We start from the raw sequence: 8,037 nt of genomic DNA, 5'->3' as shown, positions 1-8,037 counted from the left end.
AACAGACACTTTGCTGGCCTCAGACACTGAGCACAAAGCCGGTGACACAATATCTGTTCTCTGTGAGCTGGCGGAGCCTGGAGGGACGCCACTTCCTGCCCCCAGCTGACTCATCCTCAGCTCGGCTCTTGTTGGCACTACAAACCCTATATTGTTCAGGCTCCCTAACTGCACATTGCAGAATCCACTCTGGTTAGTATAAGCAGAAAAGGGGTTTCCAGCTCCAAGGCTTTGAAGACCATCAGAGGTTGCAATCACCCCCATGTACAGGAAGTCCTCACTTAATGTCGTCGATAGGTTCTGTGACTTTAAGCAAAACTACATATTAATATAATAAAACCAATTACTGTTGATATAAACAAGAGTTAAGTTTCTACAGCATCTCATCAGTGTTCCAATGAAGTGATGACGACGTTACTTGAGGACCTGCTGTATCTGTCTGGTCCAGACCTCTCTTAAGAAATTCCAACTTGTCCCCTAACTACAGGCTTGATGTCCCCCTCGGGCTGACTGGATTTGGGGGCCGCCCCTGGCTCATGTGACAAAGGAATCTGTAAAGGTGTGCTGAGGATTTCCCCTGGAGTCTGATGCATAAATCCACCCTCAACTCCTCTACCCAGCCCACAGAGGTACACTGGTAGTAAAACTCAGAAACACAGACGGATGCTTTATGGGCCAGAAGAAAACAATTTCCCACCTGGGGCCACTAAAAGATCCAGAGCTGGATTCTCTACTTCCCTTGGAGAAGAATTTCCTCCGCTGCAAGTGATCCCCTGGGGTCTTTAGTGCACACCTATCAGCAGAATCCCCAGGGCAGGTAGGCTGTTTTTAAAAGGATGATCTCACCACTATCATCTCATCTTGGGTGCAGGGGTAGGCCCAGAGCCATCACCTGCATCCCCCAGACCCAACCAAGCCCAGCTTGCTTTCAGTTCCACTTCTCTACCCCGCCACACACACACATACACTTCTCCCCACCCCTGTGAGCAGTCTAGGACATAACCCCTTCCCCACTACCCTGTGAACTGTCGGCATACTCTTCAGGACATCAAGTTTAACAATTGCATTCCCTAAATACAACCACTCCTAGGAATTAACAGAAAAAAAATACTTAAAGGACACGACTTAAACTCTCTACTTTTAATGTATGTTGTGCACTTTTAAACATCTAGAAAGACTAGATGTTTCAAATAAGGATTTAAGTTTGGCCACTATACGCAGACGTAGTAGCATTGAATAAACTACACACAAAGACTGTAATCTGAAAGTGTCTTCTAAATAGGAAGGAACATTCTGGCCTAGAGCCCTTCCCCTTCTCACCTGTCAACCCAGTGGACAAGTATAATAAGTTTCTGTAATGCTTAGAGGGGATTTTAACAATTTCACTTCCTCACGTATGATGTCAGCTGTGGGCTTTTCCTATATGGGCTTTATTATGTTGAGTTAGTTTCCTTCTTTTCCTAGTCTGTTGAGTATTTTTATCATGAAGGGTGTTGAATTTTGCTAAATGCTTTTTCTGTACCTATTGAGATGATCGTGGGATTTTTATCCTTCATTCTGTTAATGTGGTGTATGGTTTGTGTATGTTGAGCCATTTTTGCGTCCCATAGATATCTCCTGCTTGGTCATGGCATCTGATCATTGTAATGTGCTATCGAATTTGATTTGCTGGTATTTTGTTATAGCCATCAGAAATATTGACCTGTACTTTTCTTTTCTCGTACTGTCTTTGACATCAGGGTAACACTGACTTCACCAAATGAGTTTGGAAATATACCCTCCTCTTCAATATTTTAGAAGAATTTGAGAAGGATTGGCCTTAATTCTTCTTTAAATGTTTGGTACAATTCTCAGTGAAACCATATGATACTGGGCTTTTCTTTGTTGGGAGATTTTTGATTACTGATTCAATCCCCTTGCTAGTTATCAGTCTGTTCAAATATTCTATTTCTTCATGATTCAATCTCGGGGGGTTGTATGTTCCTAGGAAAGTATCCATTTCTTCTAGCTTATCCAATTTGTTGGCGTATAATTGTTCCTAGTAGTCTCTTATAATCCTTTTTATTTCTGTCATCAGTTGCAATGTCTCCTCTTTCGTTTCTTATTTTGAGTCGTCTCTTTTTTTTCTTAATCTAGCTAAAGGTTTATTAATTTTGTTGATCTTTGTTTAAAAAAAAAAAAGTCTCTTCATTTCATCGATTTGCCCTGCTCACTTAACCCTTCCTTTCCTCCAGTAAGAAAATATGCACCTTTCTAGACCATAAATAACCAAATAATCTCTCCTGGATCAGAATTCCAGAAGCCTGTTTTCAGTTCTACCGTTCATTTGGCAACTGATTGTATGGTACTGTGCTGCTATTTAAATATTTTGTTATCTAACTTCTCCTGAGTTTTACGTCCATCCTCCCAAAGTAGATGTTAATTTCCTTGAGGGCAGGAAACGAATATTATATGTCTTTGTATTACCCACGGCCCATTGCAGTACTGAGTTGGACACTTAATATGTATCTGGTGATTTGATATGAAGTCTCTTGTCACTTAGCCTAATACTCCAATCTTTTCCCCAATTATGGACGGCCCTAGGCCCTTATCACATAGCTCCTCCAATTTGTAGTCAGCTGCTAATTATCTCCATAGCTTCTGTTTATGCTGCACAAGCTCAGTTGCCTCTGCATTTCACTTTCATATCACTCCTGTTCAGATCACAGAACAGGGTATCTCACCCTGTTCTCACTCTTTCGGATGAGTCCAAGCTGTCTCTTGGGGCTCCAGAGGATATTCGGAAGGTAGATGAGCCATGAGATGTTAAGTGAGGAGGTTGGAAACCAGGGCATCGGAAACCAAGAGAGGCCTACATTTTGGAGGGTGGTCAAAAGCAGCAGGGGTGGGAGGCCCAGTAGGCTGAGATGCTCTTTACCATAGTTAATGTTTTGATGAATTTCTTTGACGACTTCCCATTTCAGGAGAGCCTGGGCGTGGTTGAGGTCATGCAGAGAGAGTACAAAGTGGGGTGGCTCAAAAGAAAAAGTCCCTTTTAATTCTAACATTCCATGATTTGCAGTTACCTTTGTGGGCTGAATTGTGTACCCCAAAAAAGATATGCTGAAACCCCAACCCCCAGTACCTCAGATTGTGACCTTATTTGGAAATAGGGTCTTGATAGAGATAATCAAGTTAAAATGAGGTCATGAGGGTGGGCCCTAATCCTATATGACTGGTGTCCTTATAAGGAGGGGAGATTTGGACACAGAAACAGACACACACAGAGGTAAGGTAATGTGAAGACAGCCATAGAATGACGGAAGCAGAGATTGGACTGGTACAATTGCAAGCCAAGGAACACATGAGGCTACCCGAAACTAGGAAGGGGCAAGGAAGGATTCTCCCCAAAGTCTCAGAGGGAGCATGGCCCCTCTGTGCATACTTTAATTTCAGACTTCTGGCCGTCAGAACTGTGAGACAATAAATTTCTGTTGTTTTACGTCCCCCAGTTTGTGGTACTTTTTAACGGCAGCCCTAGTAAACTAATGCATTTACCTTGTTCATGCTTCCTTTCCCTTTTCCATAAAATGGACACTTAATGTAACTTCCCAAGAGGAGGAGGGTTTCACAGCTGAGATAGATACCAAAGGTCTTTAAATTAGCCATGCCAAAGTCAGCTTTCTCACCGAGTTTGCAAAATAACCACAGCTTTTCCAAATATCCTTTAGAGAGGAAAATCTTCCAAAGTGTTCCCTGGGAGATGGGCTCCCAGGTTGCCATGTTCTTTCCTCCAGAGAACGTCCTGGGCTGCTCTGCTCCCTCAGGACCCGTCCTGCCAAGCTCGTGGGAACCTCAGATATGCTGAGGCAGAGAATCAGATGGTGGTGTCTGCTGATGCTTGGTGTTCAATTATTTGGAAAAGTCCTTTTTGTGTCCTTTCGAAAATTCCGTTTCCCTGATCTCTGTGCCAGTGTGGGGAACAGACAAAATTCATTCATCCCACAAATATTTATTGAGTCTGCATTATATGCCAGGTGCTGTTATGGTACTTGGGATATATCAGTAAACAAAACAGACCCCCAAATCCCCACCTCTGGAAAGCTTTTATTCTAGTGGGAGAGAGAAGCAATACACAAAAACATAATTAAGCTAATTATGTAGTAGGTTAAGAGATGATAATGGTTATGGGAGAAAACAGAACAGGGTTATAATCCAATCTTTATTTTGTTGCTCAAATAGTCCCAGCTCTAAACCATTAGGAAAGACTAGCTTGGCTCCATCATTTTCTGAACACGTCCTTACTCTCCAGCACCATAAGATATTCCAGGCTCATGTTTTACTTTCCCTACCCAAATTCTGGAATTAAACATTTCTCCAAGGAACTTAAGTTTTTGTTGTTATTTTTAACAGGAAAATTGTATTTAGAAACCATGGTCTGGGCAGTAGATATCCAGGTATGCTCACTGCTCACTGCTACTGGGATGGATTGCCTTCTGAGAGGACAGAACTAGGAAATACACATAAGTAGACTAATGCATTTATATTCATTTCTATGTTTATCCATCTGTCAATATATTTAAAACTATGTGTTTGCACTTAAATTTCTGATCCAATCCAACAGCACACAGTGCATTCTGACTCTTTCCTTATTTCTAATTTCTTTTTTCTGACAGTGAGAAACCTGGCCCTCATTATCCATCCACAACATATTTACTTTTTTGTTCAATACTAGTACGTAGTTATTTACTATGGGGACAGAGTCCCAGAGAGCAGTTTCCAGGCTCTCGGCGTCACGTGGAAAGATGCTGGCTCGGGTAGTAGATGGCCATCAGCTGTGACTAGTTGGCCATCAGCTGTTGCCGGTTAGCCATTAGCCACTGATATAACTGCTGTGGCTGAGTAGCAAGCGTGGATTGCAGAGGCAGATTGCAGTTGGCAAGTGAGGTTGGTTGGCAGAAAAGCAGATGGTGGGTTGCGGATCGTGTAGCTCCTGCTTCCTGTGTCTCCAACCCAGCCACCAGCGAGACTACAGTGGTATGACTCCCCTATCTATGGCTCCGTTGGTGTTCCTTTTTGGCCTCACCATGTCCTGCATTCGTATCCAGGGAGTGGGAGCTGAGACCCCGCATGACACCCTGCATGACATTTACTAATAGAGTGGAATACTTGTATGCAATTCTTTTTGTCTATAGCTCTAAATATTCAGTCAAAATGTTTTCCAAAATTACTTAGGTTAGTTCTTTTATTCTCTATGTTCTTCAGTGGGGTTATCTTATTCACTTGTAACACAGGTTCATTTGCTATCATTTGTATGCCATTTTGGGTTGCTCCCACATATCCTGGCTGGTTTGGACTATTTATTTGTTTATTGGGTATGTGAAACATTACCATGGTTCTAAGAGTTAGGGCTATACAAAAAGGTGTTCTCACCAGCACTTAGTATTGTCAGTATCCATAATTTTAGCCATCCTCATAGGTATGTAATAACATCTCACTGTGGCTTTAATTTTCATTTTCCTAACAGCTCAGGTTGAACGTCTTTTCATATGCTTATTTGTCATCTTTATATTTTCTTCGGTGAAGTGTCTCTTCAAGTCTTTATACATTTTCTAATTGGATTGTTATCTTAATGTTAAGTTTAGAGAGTTCTTTATATGTTCTAGAAACAAATCTTTTGTCGGATACATGATTTGCACTTATTTTCTCCCAGATTGTGGCTTGTCTTTTTATTTTCTAAGCAAGTCTTTCACAGATCAAAAGTATTAAATTTTGATGGAGTGCACTTAATTGTTTTTATTTTATGGCTTGTGCTTCTGGTATCATGTCTAAGAACTCTTCACCAAGCCTTCAGTCGTGAAGATTTTCTCCTATATTTTCTTCTCACAGTTTTGTCGTTTTGCATTTTATATTTAGATCTATAATTCCTTTTGAGTTCATTTTTGCATATAGTGTACAGTTTGGGTTGAGGTTTATTATTTTTGCCTTTGTAAGTCCAATTGTGCCAACACTATTTGTTGAAAGGATTCTCCTTTCTCCATTGAGTTGCTTTTGCACCTGTCAAAAATCTGTTAGTCATCCTTGTGTGGGTCTCTTTCTGGACCTTGTTTTGTTCCTTTGATTTATGTGTCTATCCCTACATCAACGCCATCATTTAATTACTGTAGGTACATAATAAGTAGTAAAGTCAGGCAGTGTGATTCCTCTAACCTTATTCTTCGTTTTCAAGTGTTTTAACTATTCTAGCTCCTTTGTTTTTAATGTATACATTTTGGAATCAGCTTGTGTATATCTACAAAAATTCCTGCTGGAACTTGGATAAGAATTGTGTTAAACTGATAAATAAATTTGGGGAGAAATGTCATCTTTGTTAATGTTGAATCATCCAATCTATGAACACAGTTTGTCTCTGCATTTATCAAGGTCTTTGATTTCATAAATTTGTAGTTTTCATCACATAGATCCTGTATATGTTTCTTAGATTTATACCTAAGTATTGCCTTTTTAGAGCTATAGTAAATGATATTGTGTTTTTAATTTCAGTTTCCAACTGTTCACTGGTAATATACAGAAATGCAATTGACATGACTGATTTCTGTGTGTTAACCACCCACCATTTGGCTATATAGTTTGTTACTCTTTAAATATATTACTGGCTTCTCCTTCTTCATCTTTCATAGAGAAGTTCTGCTTCAACATTCATAGATAAAATTAGCCTATGAATTTCATTTTGCTGCTTTGTCAAGTTTTGTTATTTGTCTTAGTCAGGTCAGGCTGTTAGACTAGGTGGCTTGCTGAAACAACAAAAATTTATGTCACACAGTTTGGGAACCCAGGAAGTCCAAGATCAAGGTGCTGGTCAATTTGGTTTCTGATTGGGGATCAATTCCTGGTTTACAGATGGCCCCCTTGCTGTGTCTTAACCCAGAGAAAAGGAAATCTCTCTGGTGTCTCTTCTAATAAGGGCACTAATCCCATCACGAGGGCTCCACCCTCACGACCTCAGCTAAACCTAACCACCTCCCAAAGGCTCCACCTCCAAATACCATCCCACTGGGAGTGAGGGCTTCAATATATGAATTTAGGGGGAGGATACATTGCAATCCCTAGCAATACTGGTAGCCTTCATCAAAGTAACTGGACAGTTTTCTTTATTTCTTCATGCTCTGGAAGAGTTTGATGAGCTTTGGAATTATCTGTCACTTGTTGATTTGAAAGAAACTATGGAGTTCTCTTGGACAACTTCCTCAGCTACTTCCATAGTTATTAGTCTGTTTAGGTTTTTTATTTTCTTCTTAGGTCAATTTTGGTAATTTTATATTTTTTAAAACTTACTTTGAATTTTAAATTAGGAAAATCATCCTAATTTTTAGGAGGATTAACACTGCATTGTGATAAATAGTTTTTATAATTTTGTCTCCGCTCCCCGCCTTACCTTTATATTCTATAATATCATGCAACCGTTAAAGAGGATAAAGTAGATGTATATATGCTGACGTGGAAAGACAAAATGGGGGGGGGGAAATAGAGAAAAACTGAGGATTTATTTCTTAGTAGACATCAATTTTGTAATTCAAATCTCACTTTTATAGACAAAGTGGGTGCAAAATGGTCTGAGAAGACACCCACTAATAACTAATTGTGACAGTATTACTCTCAGACCTGAGCAGCAGGGGCCTGTGTCCTGAGCTTTCATCTTAGAGGAGCCTGCTCAGGCTCCCTCCAGGAACAAGCCCATCTAGAGCCTGAGCCTTCCTTCTAGACCAGTCTTCCTATGCCTGGGACCCTGGAATTCCTCCCAGGGTCTGTAAGGAACTCACCCCGTACATCCTACTGAGGACGGAGGACACCACTGCTAAGCCCAACTAGTAACCAAGAGGCTCTGTTTGAGGGGAGTGTGCAGGAACTTGAATTGCAGGTGGGAGTCTCCACATGGGGGCATGGGCCCTCGTGGTGCAGACAGAGCAGGCATGGGAAGAGAAGGGAGACCCCACTGCCACATTTTGCCAAGGAACTCTGGCGAGCGTGAGAATTCTAAATCCAAACCTGGTTTCCAGA

This window comes from Rhinolophus hipposideros (genome assembly GCF_964194185.1).
Source record: "Rhinolophus hipposideros genome assembly, chromosome: 22".
Taxonomy (NCBI): domain Eukaryota; kingdom Metazoa; phylum Chordata; class Mammalia; order Chiroptera; family Rhinolophidae; genus Rhinolophus; species Rhinolophus hipposideros.
Note: the sequence above shows the minus strand (reverse complement) of the source record.